The sequence below is a fragment of the Dasypus novemcinctus genome, chromosome 9 (genome assembly GCF_030445035.2).
Source record: "Dasypus novemcinctus isolate mDasNov1 chromosome 9, mDasNov1.1.hap2, whole genome shotgun sequence".
Taxonomy (NCBI): Eukaryota; Metazoa; Chordata; class Mammalia; order Cingulata; family Dasypodidae; genus Dasypus; species Dasypus novemcinctus.
The window spans coordinates 93540542-93560240 of NC_080681.1; the positions used below are offsets into that span (position 1 = coordinate 93540542).

Genomic DNA, 19699 nt, shown 5'->3' on the forward strand with positions numbered 1-19699 from the left:
GGACATTCCTAAAGACCCAGAACAAGTTGAACCAAGAATTAAAGAACATCAGTAACACACAACCTCCCACCACTAAATCCCTATGAAAGAGAGAGATATTGAACATGTGAGTAAACATACTATCCTAACCAGATGCATAGACATCAGCAAAAAATTACAAGCCATACTAAGAAAATGGAAGAAATGTCCCAAGAAAAGGAATCTATCAAAGCCTTAGAAAAGAAACAGGATTTGAGGCAATAATCAAAGAGATGCACACAAATTTCCAAAATCAAATTAATGAGTTGAAAGACAATATGGCTAAAGAGATAAAGGACATAAAGAAGACACTGAGTGAGCACAAAGAAGAATTTGAAAACCTGAATAGAAAAGTAACAGAGCTCGTGGGAATGAAAGACATGATAGGTGAGATAAAAAATTAGAGGGGGAGTAGAAGTAGCTCAAGTGGTTGAGCTCCCACCTTCCACATGGGAGGTCCCAAGTTCGGTTCCCGGTGCCTCCTGAAAAAATAGAAAAGTGAACAACAAGCAAAACAAATGAGAAAACCAACTCAGGGAACCGATGTGGCTCAGTGGTTGAGCACCAGCTTCCCACATACAAGGTCCCAGTCCAGGTGCCTCAAAAAAACAGAAAAAAAAAAAAAAACCCAAACATTAGAGGTATACAACAGCAGACTTGAAATGTTAAAAGAATGAATAAATGATACAGAAGACAGAACAGCTGAAATTGAAAGAGAAAAGAACAGAAAAAGAAAGTATGGGAAAAAATTGAGCAGGGGCTAAGGGAGTTGGATGATAGAACACAACAACATACATGTCATGGGAGTTCCAGAAGGATAAGAGATAGGAAAAGGGGCAGAAAGAGTATTTGAGGAATAATGGTTGAAAATTTCCAACTCTCATGAAAGAAATAAACTTACATGTCCAAGAAGCACAGTATACCCCAATCAGAATAAATGCAAGTAGGCCTACTCCAAGACACATACTACTCAGAATGTCAAAAGTCAGAGAGAAAATTCTGAGAGCAGCAAGGGAGAAGAAAACCATCATATAAAAGGGATGCCCAGTAAGACGTAGTGTGGAATTCTCATCAGAAACCATGGAGGCGAGAAGACAGTGGTATGATACAATTCGACTACTGAAAGAGAAAAGCCACCAGTCGAGAATTCTTCTCGAGCAAAATTGTCCTTCACATATGAAGGCAAGTTTAAAATATTCACAAACAAACAGAAACTAAGAGAGTTCATCAAAAACCACCTTTGCAGGAAATATTAAAGGGAGCCTTACAACCTGAAAAAAAAAGGAGAGAGGGAAATGGATGTAGCTCGTGTGGCTGAGTGCCTGCTTGCCATGTACAAGGACCTGGATTCAATCCCTGGTACCTCCTAAAAAAAAAAAAAAAAGACAGGAAAGAGAGGCTTGGAGGAGAGTATAGAAGACAAGAATAGCAAAATGGGTAACCAAAAGAGTAAAAAGGCAGACAAAAATAAAATATAAAATAGGAAAACCAAAGAATAAAATGGTAAATAAAAGGAAGTAAATAGTGCATTTATAGCAATACCATTAATGTGAATGGATTAAACTCCCAATCAAAAGGTATAGGCTGTGGACCATTGACCATGAGGTGCAGAGGTGCCCAAAGATGTACTTACCAAATGCAATGGATGTGTCATGATGATGGGAATGAGTGTTGCTGGGGGGGAGAGGTGGAGTGGGGGTGGTGGGGTTGAATGGGACCGCATATATATATATTTTTAATGTAATATTATTACAAAGTCAATAAAAAAAATTAGCTGGCTAAAAAAAAAAAAAAAAAGGTATAGGCTGTCAGAATAGATAAAAAAACAAGAGGCATCCAAATGCTGCCTACAAGAGACTCACCTCAGAACCAGGGATACAAATAGGCTGAAAGTGAAAGGTTGGAAAAAGATACACAAACAGTAACCAAAAAAGAGCAGGGGTAGATATACTAATACCAGACAAAGCAGACTTTCAATGGAAAAAAAGTTGTAAGAGCTACAGAAGGCCATTATATTAATAAAAGGGCCAATCCACCAGGAAGAAATAAGAGTTATAAATATCTATACACCTAACCAGGGTGCGCCAAATACATGAAGCAAACTCTGCCAAACTGAAGAGAGAAATAGACATCTCTACAATAATAGTTGGAGACTTCAACATACCACTCACATAATTAGATAAAACAAGTAGAGAGATGATCAACAAGGAAACAGAGAACTTGAATAATATAATAAATGGGTTAGTCCTAGCAGACATATACAGAATACTGCATCAAAAATCAATGGGTATACATTCTTCTCAACTGTTCATGGATCTTTCTCCAGGATAGGCTGCATGTTAGGTCACAAGGCAGGTCTCAAGGAATAAAATAAAATAAAATAACTAAAATTATACAAAGCACCTTCTCAGATCATAATGGAATTAAAGTGGAAATCAATAATAGATGAGAAAGGGAAAATTTCACAATTGTGTGGAAGCTAAAGAGTACACTCCTAACAATCAGTGGGTCAAAGATGAAACTGTATGTATGAAAATAGTAAATATATCAAGACAAATGAAAATGAGAACACAATTTATCAAAACCTATGGGATGCAGCAAAGGCAGAGCTGAGGGAAATTTATAGCCCTAAATGCCTATATTAAAAAAAGAGAGAGAGAAAACTAAAGTCAAAGATCTAACTGAATAGCTGGAGAAACTAGAAAAAGAAGCGCAAACCATTCCCAAAGCAAGCATAAGGAAATAAATAATAAAGATTAGAGCAGAAATAAATGAAACTGAGAACAAAAAAAGAGAAAATCAACAAAACCAAAAGCTGTTTTTTTTTTGAGAAGACCAATAAAATTGGCAAACCCTTAGTTAGACTAACAAAGAAAAAAAGAGAGAAGACACAAATAAATAAAGTCAGAAATGAAAGGGGCAAAGCTACAACTGGCCCCACAGAAATGAAAGGATCATAAGAGGATATTGAGACCTTGCATGCCAACAAACTAGACAACCTGGGTGAAATGGACAAATTCCTAGAAATGCACAAATAACCTACACTGACACTACAAGAAATACAAGACCTTAACAAAACAATCATATCTAAAGAGATTGACTCAGTCACCAAAAATCTCCCAAGAAAGAAAAGTTCTGGACCAGATGGCTTCATAGGTGAATTCTACCAAGCATTTCAAGAAGAATTAACACCAATCCTGTTTAAACTCTTCCATATAATTGAAGAGGAGGGAAAATTACCCAATAAATTTTATGAAGCCACCATCACCCTAATACCAAAGCCAGAAAAAGACATTACAAGAAAAGAAAATTACAGACCAATCTCTCTAATAAACATAGATGCAAAAATTCAAAACAAAATACTTACAAATGGAATCCAACAGCATATCAAAAAACTTTTACCACATGACCAAGTGGGATTTATTCTTGGTATACAAAGCTGGTTTAACATAAGAAAATCAATTAACTTCATACACCACATTAACAAATTGAAAGAAAAAAGCCACATGATTGTCTTGATTGATGCAGAAAAGGCATTCAACAAAATCCAGCATCCTTTCCTGATAAAAAACACTTCGATACTTTGAAAGATAGTAATAGAAGGAAAATTCCTCAATGTGATAAAGGGCATATACAAAAAAAAAAAAAAAAACCAACATCATACTCAATGGTAAAAGGCTGAAAGCTGGCGACCGACTTGGCCCAGTAGTTAGGGCATCCGTCTACCACACGGGAGGTCCGCGGTTCAAACCCTGGGCCTCCTTGACCCGTGTGGAGCTGGCCCATGCGCAGTGCTGATGCGCGCAAGGAGTGCCCTGCTGTGCAGGGGTGTCCCCAGCGTAGGGGAGCCCCACGCGCAAGGAGAGCTGCCCAGCGCGAAAGAAAGTGCAGCCTGCCTAAGAATGGTGCCGCCCACATGGAGAACTGACACAATAAGATGACACAACCAAAATGTGCTGCTGACAACAACAGAAGCGGAAAAAGAAAAACACGCAGCAAATAGACACAGAAAACAGGCCCCCGGGGTGGGGGGGTGGGGGGGTGGGGGGGGAGGGGAGACAAATAAATAAATAAATCTTTAAAAATAAAATAAAATAAATTTTTTAAAAAAAGGGCTGAAAGCTTTCCCTTTAAGATTAGGACCAGGGAAGTGGATTTGGCTCAATGGATAGAGCATCTGCCTACCACATGGGAGGTCCACGGTTCAAACCCAAGGCCTCCTGACCTGTATGGTGACCTGGCCCACGTGCAGTGCTGTGCCATGCAGGAAAGCCACTCCGCATGAAAAAAATAGTGCAGCCTGCCCAGGAATGGCACCACACACACAGAGAGCTGATGCAGCAAGATGACGCAACAAAAAGAGACACAGTTTCCCTATTGCTGCTGACAAGATTGGGACCAATACAAGATTGGTCACTGTCACCATTGTTATTCAACATTGTGCTAGAAGCTCTATCTAGAGCAATTAGACAAGAAAAATAAATAAATAAAAGGAATCCAAATAGGAAAAGAGGAAGTAAAACTCTAGTTGCAGATACCATGCTCCTCCATTTAGAAAAGTCTCAAATATTTACTACAAAGCTACTTGAGCTAATAAATGAATTCAGAAATGTGGCAGGATACAAGATCAACACACAAAAATCAGTAATGTCTCTGTACACTAGTATTGAACAATCTGAGGAGGAGATCAGGAAAAAAATTCCATTTACAATAACAGCAAATAGACTCATATACATAGTAATCAAATTAATCAGAGTACAGTATCTATATTCAGAAAAGTACAAGAAAATGCTAAAAGAAATCAATGAAGGCCTGAACAAATGGAAAGATGTTCCATGTTCATGGATTGGAAGACTAAATATCATGAAGATATCAATCCTACCCAAACAGATTTTTAGATTCAAGGCAATACCTATCAAAATTGCAACAGCCTACTTTACAGAAACAGAAAAGGCAATTATCAAATTTATTTAGAAGGGAAAGTGCACCCAAATAGCCAAAAGCATTCTGAAAAAGAAGAGCGATGTGGGAGGACCTTCACTGCCTCCTTGAACAATATTACAAAGTATAGTGGGCAAGCAGCATGGTATTGGATAAAGATAGACACATCAATAGGTGGAACAGAATTGAAAGTCCAGAAGAAAGTGCTCATCTCCATGGCCAACTGGTTTTCAAAAAACCTACCAAAGCCATTTTAATGGGCAAAACAGTCTCTTCAATAAATGGTGCTGGAAGATCTGGATATCCATAAGCAAAAGAATGAAAGAGGACCCCTATGTCACTCCCTATATAAGAATCAACTCTTTTTCTTTTTTTTTTTTTTTTCCCCTACTTATTGAGCTTCTCCTCACAGGAGCCCTAGACCACAGCAATGCATGTATATAATATACAGCACTCCCATACATCCACCACAAAACCTTTTCCCTTCCACAGCGATACCCTTACACCCTATTCACATCATATTTACTTAACGTGATGTACAGCGTCTAAGACAATAGCTTTCTAACAAGGTGACATCTGTGCTTACATTGTGGTGCATACTTTAGGATACACATTTTTTTACATTCTTAGTTATCCTATGTTTTACATTATGGTTTACATTATCAGTCTGTCATCTCCTATATGTTATGGTGTAATATTACATGTTTTATATCCATCCTTGTGTACTCTCACGAAACTCCTCTCTTACCCCCCTTTTACCTTGGTTCCACACATTTAACGTCCATTTTCCCTTCCACCTTGGTGCCCACAGTGACAGCCAACCTCCGTTTCCCAAGGAGCCACTTCCAGAGATAGATGGAATAGTGTTCAGCGCCTAACTTGCTCAACTGCCCCAATGCCCTGGGAGCCACCCTTTCTCTCGAGGGATACAGTTCCCTCTATTTGATGGCATTAGTCCTCCCCAGGATGTGGGTCCACCCCCACTCTCACTACTTGGGTTTCTACCCCATGGTGTCACCCACTCTGGCAGAATGAGCATTTAGACATTGCCAAGGAGGCCATCCTGCATCAGACCCTCCCCTCCGAGCGTTCTAAACAGGTAACCCTCTATATTATATTTTGATATGATTTTCTCGGCATTTTACTCTCCACCAACACCTGACCCTCTCCTGTGTTCGTATGCTACCCCTCCCTCCCCCCACTTTTGGGCAATGTTACCCATCCACCCCTCCCCAGCCAACTCAGCATGTAAATGCAATGCCTTCCCCCCAGCGTGGGTCATGACACCCGGGGATGAGCCTCCCTGGCACCGAGGGACCACTATCAACTACCAACTGATGATGCAACTGGAAAATGACCTTATACGGAAGGTTCAATGCGGATCAGCAGAATATCCCTGTCTACATAAAATAACAAGTCTTTAAAATGTTGTTTGACCTAATGTAAGGGGGAAATGGAAAGGAGAAATGAGTTTATATGGCGACGAGTCTCTAAAAAAGAGTCTGGAGGCTGGCAGAAGGATTGCCCTTATGCACAACTGAGCAGAGTCTGAGAGACAGATAAAGCAGATACAACCCCCAGATATTGGTTCCTTTGAGGGCTAAAGAGACCCATGGGAGTTATGGTCATGGCCGATGGGGTTAACTACCAGGTCAGATGGCCCCTCTTTGGAAATGGTGTTTATGTGAGATGAATCTGGACTCAGATGGGATCTCTCTTCATAAGACTTTCATGCTAATGTGCTGGAGGTGCAGTTAGTGTTGGGGTTTAAGATATATTTAGGGGATTTGAATCTCTGGACTGACAATGGGATAGCCAGGTCCTGAGCCTCAACAGACTCCAGCACCTACAATCTGATTTATTGGACTTACCACACTCAGCTAAGATGGAGTTGAAGAAGGACAACCACCACACCATGGAGACTAGAGTGATTACAACTGAAAGTGGGAGGATTGCATCCAGCATCCATGTGGAATCTGAGCCTCCTCTTGACATAGAGGTGCAATGGACACAACCAATCAAATATCCACATAGAAGAGGTGACATTGGATTGGGAAAAGTGGACATGGTGGCTGATGGGTATGGGGAAAGGCAGGAAGAGATGAGAGGTGGAGGCGTCTTTGGGACATGGAGCTGCCCTGGGTGGTGCTTCAGGGGCAATCACCGGACATTGTAAATCCTCACAGGGCCCACTGGATGGAATGGGGGAGAGTATGGGCCATGATGTGGACCACTGACCATGAGGTACAGAGGTGCCCAAAGATGTACTTACCAAATGCAATGGATGTGTCATGATGATGGGAACGAGTGTTGCTGGGGGGGGGAGAGGTGGGGTGGGGGGGAGGGGTTGAATGGGACCTCATATATATATTCTTAATGTAATATTATTACAAAGTCAATAAAAATAAATAAATAAATAATAAAAAATAAAGAATCAACTCAAAATGGATCAAAGCCCTAAATATAAAAAGCAGGATCATAAAATTGCTAAAAGAACATGTAGGGAAACATCTTAAAGACCTTGGGGTAGGTGGTGGTTTCTTTGACCTTACACCTGAAACACAAACAACAAAAGAAAAAAATAGATAAATTGGATCTCCTCAAAATTAAACACTTTTGCACCTCAATGACTGTGTCAAAAGGGTGAAAAGGCAGCCGATTCAATGGGAGGAAATATTTGGAAATCACATATCCAATAAGGGTTTACTACCCATGACACATAAAGAGATGTTACAACTCAACAATAAAAAGACAAATGACTCAATTAAAAATGGGCAAGATGTGAATAGAAACTTGTCCAAAGAAGAAATACAAATGGTAAAAAAACACATAAAAAATGTTCAATATCACTACCAATTAGGGAAAACAAATCAAAGCTACAATAAGATATTTCACATTCGAATAGCCACTATTAAAAAGACAGAACTACAATTGTTGGAGAAGATGCGGAGAGATAGAACACTTATTTACTGTTGGAGGGAATGTAGAATGGTACAGCCACTGTGGAGGACTGTTCGGCAGTGCCTAAAGAAGTTGAACATAGGTTTGCCACATGACCTGGCAATACCACTACTGGTTATATACCCAGAAGTACTGAGACCAGTGACATAAACAGACATCTGCACTCTGATGTTCATAGCGGAGTTATTCATGATTGCCAAAAGATGGGAACAACTCAGGTGACCATCAACCAATGAATGGATAAACAAACTGTGGTGTGTACACATAATGAATATTATGCAGCTGTAGGGAGAAGTGAAGTCGTAAAGCATATGACAACATGGATGAACCTGAAAGACATTCTATTGAATGAGGCAAGTCAGACACAAAAGGACAAATACTGTATGATTGCACTACTATGAACTAAATATATTGTGTAATCTCATGGAGTTAATAACTTGAATATGGGTGACCAGAAAATAGAATGAGGTTAGAGAATGGAAAGCAGAGGGTTAACTTGTGCAGAACTGGTAAAAATCATGTATGTTAATCTTTGGAAATGAATTGAAAGGGGAAAGTACAACATAATTTTTGTAACTAGCAGTACTTTATATGGGTATGACAGTGGTTGAAAGGGAAAGTATAAGGTCATGTATATTACTAAAAGGAAAGCTGAAAATACAACATAGGACTGTATAGCATAGTAAAACTGCACGTGAAATATGAATATGGGTAAAATTGCATATGTAAGATTGTCTTTCTTTGACACTGAACCGATATATGTTAAAACTGCAAGATATTATCAGGTAAAAAAACCCAAAAACCCACTATGCTAAGTGAAAAAAAACAGACACAAAGTACTACATATTGTACAATTTCATTTACATAAAATGTAAATATAAATCAATTTATAAAAATGAAATTAGATTAGTGGCTAAGGGGTGTGGAATTTTTCTTTTTGGAGCAACGAAATTGTTCTAATTTTTTTTTTTGGTGATGAATGCACAACATTGTGATTATACTAAAAGTCATGGAATATACACTTTGGATATATCGTATGGTATGGGAATATATCTCAATAAAACTGCTTAATAAATAAATAAATAATTGTGCAAGGAAATAAATAAGCAAGAATAGCTAGAAATAGCAGCTATTACACCAGGGAAAGCATAGAGAGATTGAGAGGTGAGCTACATCTGCTCCCTGGTAAGTGGTTTTTGATGTCTATGTTCCCCACCAGGTTTATTTCATTCATGAGTGCATCCTAGCACTTCCCACATTGCCTGGCTAGTAGTAAATGTTCAGTAAATGTTTACTGAATGAATTAAAAGGATGGTTATTCCTACTTCGTAAATGAGAACTCAATTTCTCCTACAAGCCTTAATGGAGAGGACACAGGATGTAATGCAAGGATGAATGGTCTCAGTAATGTCCTTCCAGCAGACATACAGGTGAGGGTCAGAGAACTGCTCCTTAGCATGACTCTTGATAGAGGCTGATTGCAGCACCGCAGCGCACAATTCAGGCAAAGCAATTTTACAGAGAGCTGATAGGATACCAACATGATGCAAAGAAGGGGAGAAGTCATCTGATATCTTGGCCTGTGCAGGGATAACTTTAGAGCATCTTCAGACATCCCAAAAGTTATTCTCTAACCTGAGTCCTGGGTAGATTTTGAGGGGCAGTGAATTCCATATTATGCTCTCTGAAAGAGAAATGGAATGGGACTATCTGAACTTCAAGTTAAATTCATAGGCTTTCAATAGTCAGCTACTGGAGGACAAAATCCATATCCACCTCGGGATTAATTGATGTCCTTGGCAGAGAACATGATAGGATATCAGAACAATCTGATAGAGACATCTGTCTCATGTAGAGTATATAATAATATGTATTAATATTATATATGACTGGATGGTATAATCATACATTAGTACCCAAGAACATATTTAAGAGAAAAGTATAGTAAAAGATAAAGAAAAAGCCACTTTAAAAAAGCACATTCTCGTGCATAATAATGAATTCTTAGATTGATAAGAATACCGTAGCTAACAGCACCACACATCCCAGATTTTGGGGTGGGAGGGAGAAACCAGCTTCGATTTCTTGGAATTTTATTATTTTTAATAAAAGTAATGTGTTACCTGTGTAACTAAATGTGATTCTTGGTTATTGGATCTCCATAAGACTTTTCATGCAAACAAATGGGCAAGTGAGAACATAAATATTTTGGTGCCATGTGTTCTGACTTTGGGGCTAGAAAACATGGCTAACAGGACACATTTCAGTTAACCCCACCTGTGAAAAGCCCTCTCTCCTCTCAGGTAGGCTATGTACCCCTCCTCTGACATACTTTCTCTTTAGTTCTCTGTCCCAGCATTTACTGCATCATATTGAGGTTGTCTGGGTTTCCTTCTTTCTAGACTGAAAGAAGGAACTGCCTCTTTTCAGCTCCAGTAGCTACAAGAAGAGGTAGTTAAAGCCTCCCCCCCAAAATAAATATACAATCTATTTAATAAGTAAAAACTGTGTGCTTATGCAAACAGAGCTTCAAGACAAGCTCCCACTACATGCTTCCAACAAAATTATGGCCCTTTGTATTGAAATCTCCAGATGGAAATTCTAGAGGCAGAAGAGCTTTCTGTCCACAGTACTTAGCACCATGCTTGGCACACTTAAAGTCCTCAATAAATATTTGATGAAATGAATTAAAACCACAAAATTGCCCTGTGACCTTTAACTTCCTCATAGTCTGGCTTTACCCCCTGACCAAAACAAATGGGTGTTCTTGCAAAACACAACAAAACAAACCGATAATTGTATTTCAGTTGGTAGGAAGATACCATGTCAGCCGTCCTTACACTGACCCAGCTCAATTATCCAAGGGTCTCAAAATGATTCTAGGCAATGTTTCCCCAGGTGATTTGTGCGCTGTGGATTGCCCTGGGGTCAGGATGTCAATATTCTCTGGGCACCCACTAGACATCTAGCATCCCTCCAGCTGCCACAGAGTTTAGTAACCTAATCTAATGACGCAAAATGGATGGATAGTCAGCAGATTGAGAGATTTAGAAAGATTTACATCTGGCAAGTGCGTAATGTAGTGCGTATAAAACACAATAGTTATCATTTCAACTTCACTCTCTAGTGTCTTACCAAAGCCAGGCTCCAGACAGCTGTATCTAAGATCTACCTAAAATATATATTTCTGTCTCCAAGAGTAATGACTCAGATTCCTTTCATTAGTGCCACAATCACTTGAAAGGCACCTTTTAATCTTAGTGAAAAAAAAAATGGGATTCATAAGATACCTAACAACCCCATAAGTTTATATGATTAGCATTTTGACTCTTATTGCACATGGTGAGAGTTTTTAATTCAACCTTTAAAAATCCCTGTATTCAACATATATTTAACTAATCTGAGCTCAACAGGGTATGTAAAAAACATCCGTTTATAGGTTTAAATAACTAGAAAGATAATTGAATGATGTGTTAGGGACAATGTTGTTCTGGAGGAAGACATTAAGAGTTTCTTTTTTTCAGTTTTAAACATTTTTATTCAAATTTTGTAAATGTTTTTTGAAGTATAACATACATAAAAAAGTATAAAAATCATAAATATACAGCTTGATAAGTTTTTACACTTGTGACCAGTCCGTGTAACCAGCACCAGACCATGAAACAGATGATTACTAGCACCCAGAAGTCCCCCTCTTCCCACTTCCACTCCCCCAAGAGTAACCGCTATCCTGAATTCTAACCCCATAGATTAATTTTCCCAGGGCCCTTTTGAAAGCTAAACTTAGAACTTATTAAACTTATTAAAGCTCTGAAAATCTTTTTTTCAAAAATTTTAAGATTCACATTTTATTTGGCTCCTTAAAGTTGTACCTGTCTCTTCCATGCCAGATCCTCTTCATTTTTAATTGTTATTTTAAAAATTTATTGTAGTAACATATATACACCATAAAATTTCCCGTATTAACCAACTTCAAGTATACAATTCAGTGGTATTAATTACATTTCCAATATTATGCTCCAATCATCACCATCCATCACCAAAACTTTTCCATCACTCCAAACAAAAACTCTGTTCCCATTAAGTATTAGCACCTCCCCTCCCTCCCCCCATTTCTCCACTCCTGGTAACCTGTAGTCTTATTTTCTGTCTCTGAATTTACATATTCTAGTTATTTCATGTAAGTGAAACCATGCAATATTTGTCCTTTTGTTTCTGGCTTATTTCAGCATGACATTTCTAAGATTCTTCCATGTTATCGCATGAATCAGAATTACATTCCTTTTTATGGCTGAATAATATTCCATCATGTGTATGTATCACATTTTGTTTATCCATTTATCTGTTGATGAACACTTGGTTTGCTTCCACCTTTTGGTGATTGTGAATAATGTTATTATGGACATTGGTGTACAAATGTCTCTTTGGGTCCCTGCTTTCAATTTATTATCATTATTTAAATCATATATAACATATACGGCTCCCATATATCACCCCATCACCAACACCTTGCATTGTGGTAGAACATTTGTTACAGATGATGAAAGAACATCATCAAAATATGGCTGCTAACTGTAGTCCCTAGCTGACATTTGGTGTATTTTCCCCATAAACCACCCTATTATTAGCATCATGTATTGGTATTATAAATTTGTTATAGTTTATGAGCAAACAGTCTCGTGTTTGTACTTCTGACCAGTCTGTCATTCATCGTGGGGTTCCCTGTGTTATATGATTCCATGTCTTGTACAGTCCATCTAAAGTATACACTCAATGACTCTCCATTTCATCACAGAGTTGTGCTGCCCTCACCTCAGTAAATTTTAGAACGTCTTCATTACTCCAAAGGGAAAAATCCCATGCCCCCTTATAGCCCCCTATTGCTGGCCCTTAGCATTGATATAGTACCTTCTCTTCCACTGATGCAAAAATACTGTAATATTACTGTTAACTGTAGTACATAAGTTACATTAGTTGTATATTTCCCATGTATCACCATCTACTTTCACTTCTTTTGGGTACATACCTAGAAATGAGATTGCTAGGCTTCATACTTCTAGACTTAACTTTCTAAGAAACTGCCAAACTGTTTTCCACAGCAGCTGTACCATTTTACACTCCCAACAATAATGTACAAGGATTCCAATTTCCCTCCATCCTAATCAACACTTGTTGTTTTCTATTTTTTAAATAATAGCCATTCTAGTGAATATGAAATGGTATCTCACTGTGTTTTTTTAAAAAAACAACTTTATTTATGGATACTGACTTTTGAATTTCCTGTTATTTTCTTTTTTTAAAATGCTTAAAACTTTAAAAAATATATACTTAGATTACATAAGTGTTACATAAAAAATGTAGGGGATTTCCATATGCCCCCACTCCCTATCCCTGCCACACTTTCCCACATGAACAACATTCTTCATTAGTGTGGAACATTTGTTACAATTGATGAACACATGTTGGAGCATTGCCACTAAGCATGGATTATAGATTACATTATAGTTTAAACTCTCCTCCCCACAATTTTGTAAGTTATGACAAGGTATATAATGACCTGTATCTGTCATTGCAACATCATTCAGGACAATTCCAATGTGCCCAAAATGCCCCTATATTACACCTATTTTTCCCTCTCCCTCCTCTCCAAAGCTCCGGTGGCCACTGCCTCCACATCAATGATAAAAGTTCTTCCATTGCTAGAATAACAATAAGTCTATAGTAGAATAACTGTAAGTCTACTCTAGTCCATCGTTCTTTCCTTAATCCTGAGGATTCTGGGATGGTGATGCCCACTCTGCCTCTAATGAAAGGGGGCTTAGATCCCATGGGGCAGATGGATGGGATTATCTTGCTTGCAGTTGTAGACTCTCTCTGTTCCTTGGGATGGTCATTGTCCATCTTCACTTCCTTGTTAGTTGTCCTGGGTGAGTCCAATGAACTGGAGAGTAGGTGTTGCAATTCAAAAATATGGAACGCTTCACAAATTTGCATGTCATCCTTGCACAGGGGCCATGCTAATCTTCTCTGTATCGTTCCAATTTTAGTGTATGTGCTGTTGAAGTAAGTCCTGTCTGTGGTTTTGATTTGTATTTCCCTAACATGTTGAGTACCTTCTCATGTGCTTTTTGGTCATTTTTATATCTTCTCTAGAGGAATGTCTATTCAAGTCCTTTGCCCATTTTCTAATTAGGTTGTTCATCTTTTTTTTTTTCTGCAGAGTTGTAGTTCTTTATGTAGCCTGCATATTAAACTCTTATCAGATATATCATTTACAAATATTTTTCCCATTCTGTAAGTTGTCTTTTCACTTACTTGGGAATATTCTTTGATGCACAAAAGTTTTTAATTTTGATGAAATCCAATTCATCTATTTTTTCTCTTGGTGCACATGGTTTTGGTGCAAAGTTTAAGAATCCATTGCCTAATACAAGATCCCGAAGATAGGGAAACGGACTTTGGCCCAGTGGTTAGGGCGTCCGTCTACCACATGGGAAGTCCGCGTTTCAAACCCCAGGCCTCCTTGACCCGTGTGGAGCTGGCCATGCGCAGTGCTGATGCGCGCAAGGAGTGCCGTGCCACGCAAGGGTGTCCCCCGCATGGGGGAGCCCCACGCGCAAGGAGTGCGCCTGTGAGGAAAGCCGCCCAGTGTGAAAAAGAAAGAGCAGCCTGCCCAGGAATGGCGACGCCCACACTTCCTGTGCCGCTGACGACGACAGAAGCGGACAAAGAAACAAGACGCAGCAAATAGACACCAAGAACAGACAACCAGGGGAGGGGGGGAAATTAAAAAATAAATAAATCTTTAAAAAAAAAAAAAAAAAAGATCCCGAAGATATTCCCAATTTCTTGAAACCATTTTTATAATTTTAGCACTTATATTTAAGTTGTTAATCCATTTTGAGTTATATTTTTCACTTTGCTTTTCTTATCTTCCTCTTTTTTTACTTTTTTCATTTTTTATCTTTTCTTTTTTCTTTTTTTTCTTTTAACTTATACTTCATTTGAGTTCATTTTTGTATATGGTGTGAGGTCAGGGTTCACTTGTTTACTTTTTTATTTTTCATCTTACACTAGTGTGGTGCATTTGTTATAATTGATGAATAAATATTAAAACTTTGTTACTAACTATAACTTACATTATGGTTTACACTTTGCACTGTACAGTTTTATAAGTTTTGACAAAATGTATAATGGCCCATATCCATCATTGCAATATCATACAGAACAATTTCAATGCCCTATGTTCCACCCATTCTTCCCTTTCTCTGCCCTCAGTAACTCTGGTAACCACTATCTTTATATCACTGTTACAATAAATAAGCTTACTTTGGTCTGTAGTTGCATTCTCCCTTATGTTTGTTCATTCCTCAGTCTTGATGATTTTGGCATGGTGATGCCTGCTCTGCTTCCGATTGAGAGGGTCTTAGTTCTTATGGGGCAAATGGAAGGAACTGTTTTGTTTGCAGTTATAGATACTCTTTGTTAGTTGTCCTGACAGGACCATTGAACTGGAGAGTAGGTATTTGTTGCACCTCTGCTGAGATTCAGAGTCAACACCTGCCTTCATTACATGTGCTTATTCTGTTTCCCCAGCACCATTTGTTGAAGAGACTATTTTCCCATTGAGTGGGTTTGTCACCCTTGTTAAAAATCAATTGGGGGACACGGACTTGGCCCAGTGGTTAGGGCGTCCGTCTACCATATGGGAGGTCCGCGGTTCAAACCCCTTGCCTCCTTGACCCGTGTGGAGCTGGCCCACGCGCAGTGCTGATGCGCACAAGGAGTGTCATGCCACACAGGGGTGTCCCTGCGTAGGGGAGCCCCATGCGCAAGGAGTGCACCCCATAAGGAGAGCCGCCCAGCGCAAAAGAAAGTGCAGCCTGCTTAAGAATGGCGCCGCACACACAGAGAGCTGACACAACAAGATGACTCAACAAAAAGAAACAGAGATTCCTGTGCCACTGATAACAATAGAAGAAGACAAAGAAGAACATGCAACAAATGGACACAGAGAACAGACAACTGGGGCAGGAGGGGGGAAAGGGAGAGAAATAAATAAAATAAGTAAATCTTTAAAAAAAAATCAATTGGCAGAAAGCAACTGTGGCTCAATCAGTTGGGCTCCCATCTACCATATGGGAGGCCCTGGGTTCATGTCCTGGGACCTCCTTGTGAAGGCAGGCTCGCCTGCACGCTGCGGTCCACCACCCAGCCCGCAGACCCATGGAGAGCCAACTCAGCAAGGTGACACAACAAAAAAGGGAGACAAGCAAAAACAAACACAGAAGAGCATGCAGCAAATGAACACAGAGAGCAGACAGCAAGCAAGCCACAAGAAGGGAGGGAAAATTTAAAACTAAATAAATAAAATAAAATAAAACAAATACAGACACAGAAGAACACAGAGCAAGTGGACGCAGAGAGCAGACAGCATGCAAAAAGTCACAGGGGTGGGGGGTTAAAAAAAATCAATTGGCCATGTCACAGTAGGACTGCTAGGATGGTGATGGTGTCTGTCCCATCCTCAGCTGTGTGCTCAGCAGGACAAAAACTCAGCTGAAGGGAAGTGGACTTGGCTCAATGGATAGAGCCTCCACCTAACACATGGGAGGTCCAGGGTTCAAACCTAGGGCCTTCTGACCCGTGTGGTGAGCTGGCCCATGTGCAGTGCTGATGTGCGCAAGAAGTGCTGTGCCACGCAGGGTTTTCCCCTGCGTAGAGGAGCCCTGTACACAAGCCCCACACTCTCCATAAGGAGAGCTACCCCACGCTAAAGGAAGTCCAGCCTGCCCAGGAGTGGGGCCACACACCTGGAGAGCTGTCGCAGCAAGATGACGCAAAAGAAAGAGACACAGATTCCCGATGCTGCTGACAAGAATACAAGTGGATGCAGAAGAACACACAGTGAATGGACACAGAGAGCAGACAGCTAGGGGGGAGGGAACGGGAAGGGGAAAGAAATAAATAAAAAATAAAATCATAAAAAAAAAAAAAAAACTCAGCTGAAGCCACAGCTAGGAGACCAACATTGTCTCTAAAAAAAAATCAAGAAACCTAGCATATGTTTATTGTGGGGGACCTGTTTCTCCTCTGATTTCTCCTTCTTTTAGAGAAAAGATCCTTGTAGATTCAACCATTGTGACAGGGTTTTTAAAAACGCTTGTTCTTGGCTCAGTTTTCATCATTACCATTAAATGCCTTGGATAGAACGGGAGTGTTTTTCACACATCATATTATATGAAGACATAATTTCAGTGCCTTTATGGTGGAGCAGAATTAGACAACAACATCCATTTCAGCCCTCTGAGTGGGTCTCAGATAAAGACCCTTTAAAAAGATATGTCTGTATTGAAGACATATCTGGTTTTGATTTTTATGGTTGCACATTATATTCTGTGCCATCCTGACTTGAAGGTCATCTGGGCCCCAAAAACCCAGTTCCCAAGTCCCCCAGGGCCCCAGTTTTGTTTTCCCAAAATTCATGCCGGTGGACTCCAGAGCCCCAAAGCCCTTCTTCATCTCTTTGTAGGCAGAGGATCCAAGGGGTTGCAGGTCATGGATAGACATTCCAGTTTGTTTTAGTCTTAGGAATCATCTTCGCCGCAGTAGCAGGTCTCTGTGCAGCAGTTCCTGTTGTACAGAACCAGTCCTGAAGCCCGGGGGGCTCTCCAAGCCCTGGGGCTCCTCATTAACTTAAGGGTGACATGCACACGAGTTTGGAGAGTGGGTCCGAGACTGACTAGGAGCATTATTCCAGATCCCAAATCACCAAGCAGCTCACACTCAGCCAGTAGCTGTCTCTCTAGTTGCTTAGAGCATTTGTCCAGCCCTTTGGAGTCCATGCCATGAGATGTGCTTGAACTGGCTGCTCCAGCTAAGTTTTCTCATCTATGAAAAGAATAAGCAGCCTCCCCCAGAATATACACCTGTGTGAAGACACTAACAACTCTTTTGGTTTCTAACTCCCAGGGTACAATGCCCAGTAACTCATAATTCATGTAGAGGTTTGCCAACCTTCCCGGTTTCCCTCTAGGGGAGCAAGACCATCTATCAGCTCTTCCTCCAGGCCTCTGCGCTGACTTCTTTTTTTACGTAAGAATCAATATGTGACTAATATTGGGCTAAATAGATTCCTTATCTACTTATTATATATATATATATATATATATTTTCAACTTGGATTTCCAGTTTGTTTACAGAATAATCTTAGGTAGTAGCAAAAGAACCAAAGAAGAGATTTGTGTTGCTGAGCACAAAGCCGAGCAGAGCCATCCGTGAGTTCTGAGCAGTGGGGACTCCCCTGCTGCTCTGCCCGTGAGCATCCCAGGTACCAGTTCAGTCCCTCTCCTTTTCCCCCAGTGCTCCCTCCTCCGACCTACCACTGAGTGTGCAGCTGGAGCACTCTCGTATTTAGGAATCTAGTGATACTTCATGTCCCATGGAAATGTTTCTCTGATGGGGATTTCTTTTTCTTGTTAATACTTTATTTGTGATCATGAAAGAGTGAATGATTAAATAGCTACGGCAAGCAGAACTACAGGCCAGGGCTGCAGTGGAGGGTGGGGCAGAGGGGGCTCCAGGGCCTTGGGGCTGCAACAGCTGCAGGGGTTTCCTTGGTGCAGCAAAGTCTCTGAGCACTTACTGGGGCATGGCCATTTCTTAGGTGTGAAAGGGGCTATGGCTTTTGTGCAGCTACTATGTTGGTGTTAGGATGTGGTGCAGAAATTGTTAAATCTTGTATAAAGTAACTCAATAAATTGTTTTGAGATTTCCAGAAAAAACAAAAAAAACAACCAAAAGGTCAGCTGGCCGTTGATGTGCGGGTTCGTTTCTCGACTTTCAGTTCTATTCCATTGGTCTACATGACTGTCCCTGCTCTAGTACCACACTGTTTTTTATTGCTGTAGCTTTGTAATAAGTTTGTTTATTTATTTATTTATTTATTTCTCCCCATCCCCTCATTGTTTGCTCTTGCTGTGTCTGTTCATCTTCCTTGTTTCTTTAGGAGGCACGAGGAACTGAACCCAGAACCTCTGATGTGGGAGGGAGGTGCCTAATTGCTTGAGCCACCTCCATTCCTTGCTTGGCTGTATCTCTCATTTGTTTTTTTTTTCTTCTTGTATCCTTGTATCACTTTTGCATCATCTTTTTGCATCAGCTTGCCATGCCTGCCTGTCACATCAACTCACTGCCTTGGTCATCTTCATTCAGAGGCACCAGGAACCTGTCCTCCCTGCTTTGTTGTGTCTCTCATTATGTTTTTTCTTCTTGTGTTTCTTGTTGCATCATCTTGTTGTGTCAGCTTGCTGCACTTACCTGTTGCACCAACTCTCTGTCTTCTTTAGGAGGCACTGGGAACTGAACCAGGGACCTCCCATGTGGTAGGCTCTATTGCTTGAGCCACTTCCACTTCCCTGTAATAAGTTTTAAGATTGGGAAGTGTGAATCCCATACCTTGTTTTGTTTTTTTTCTGGATGGTTTTGACTACGGATGATTACCTTTTTTAAAAAAGCTACTTGTTATTCTGAAAATAAAACTGCCTCCTGAACATAAGCTTCATGGGAAAAGCCATGTTTCAAAAATTAGATAATCAATATTTGGATATACAAAGTAGGAGATATAATTGGCTTGATTCAATTAAGCTACTGCTTATTGATTGCCTATGGGTCTGCACCATGCATTTTGGAAGTAGGTAAGAACATTTTCTGCTTATCTCCCTTTTCCCCTTCCTTTCTAGGTAAACAAATCAAGCCTGCAGATTCTCATTATGCACGC

The 19699-nt window shown here is 40.0% G+C and overlaps 1 non-coding gene across 1 annotated transcript; it reads right to left on the bottom strand.

Annotated features, from left to right (window-relative positions):
* Positions 1 to 13884: 13884 nt before the first annotated feature.
* LOC111762357 (U6 spliceosomal RNA) lies at positions 13885 to 13991 on the bottom strand. Its single transcript, XR_002795484.1, has one exon. It is a non-coding gene; the product is annotated as a U6 spliceosomal RNA (small nuclear RNA).
* Positions 13992 to 19699: the final 5708 nt, after the last annotated feature.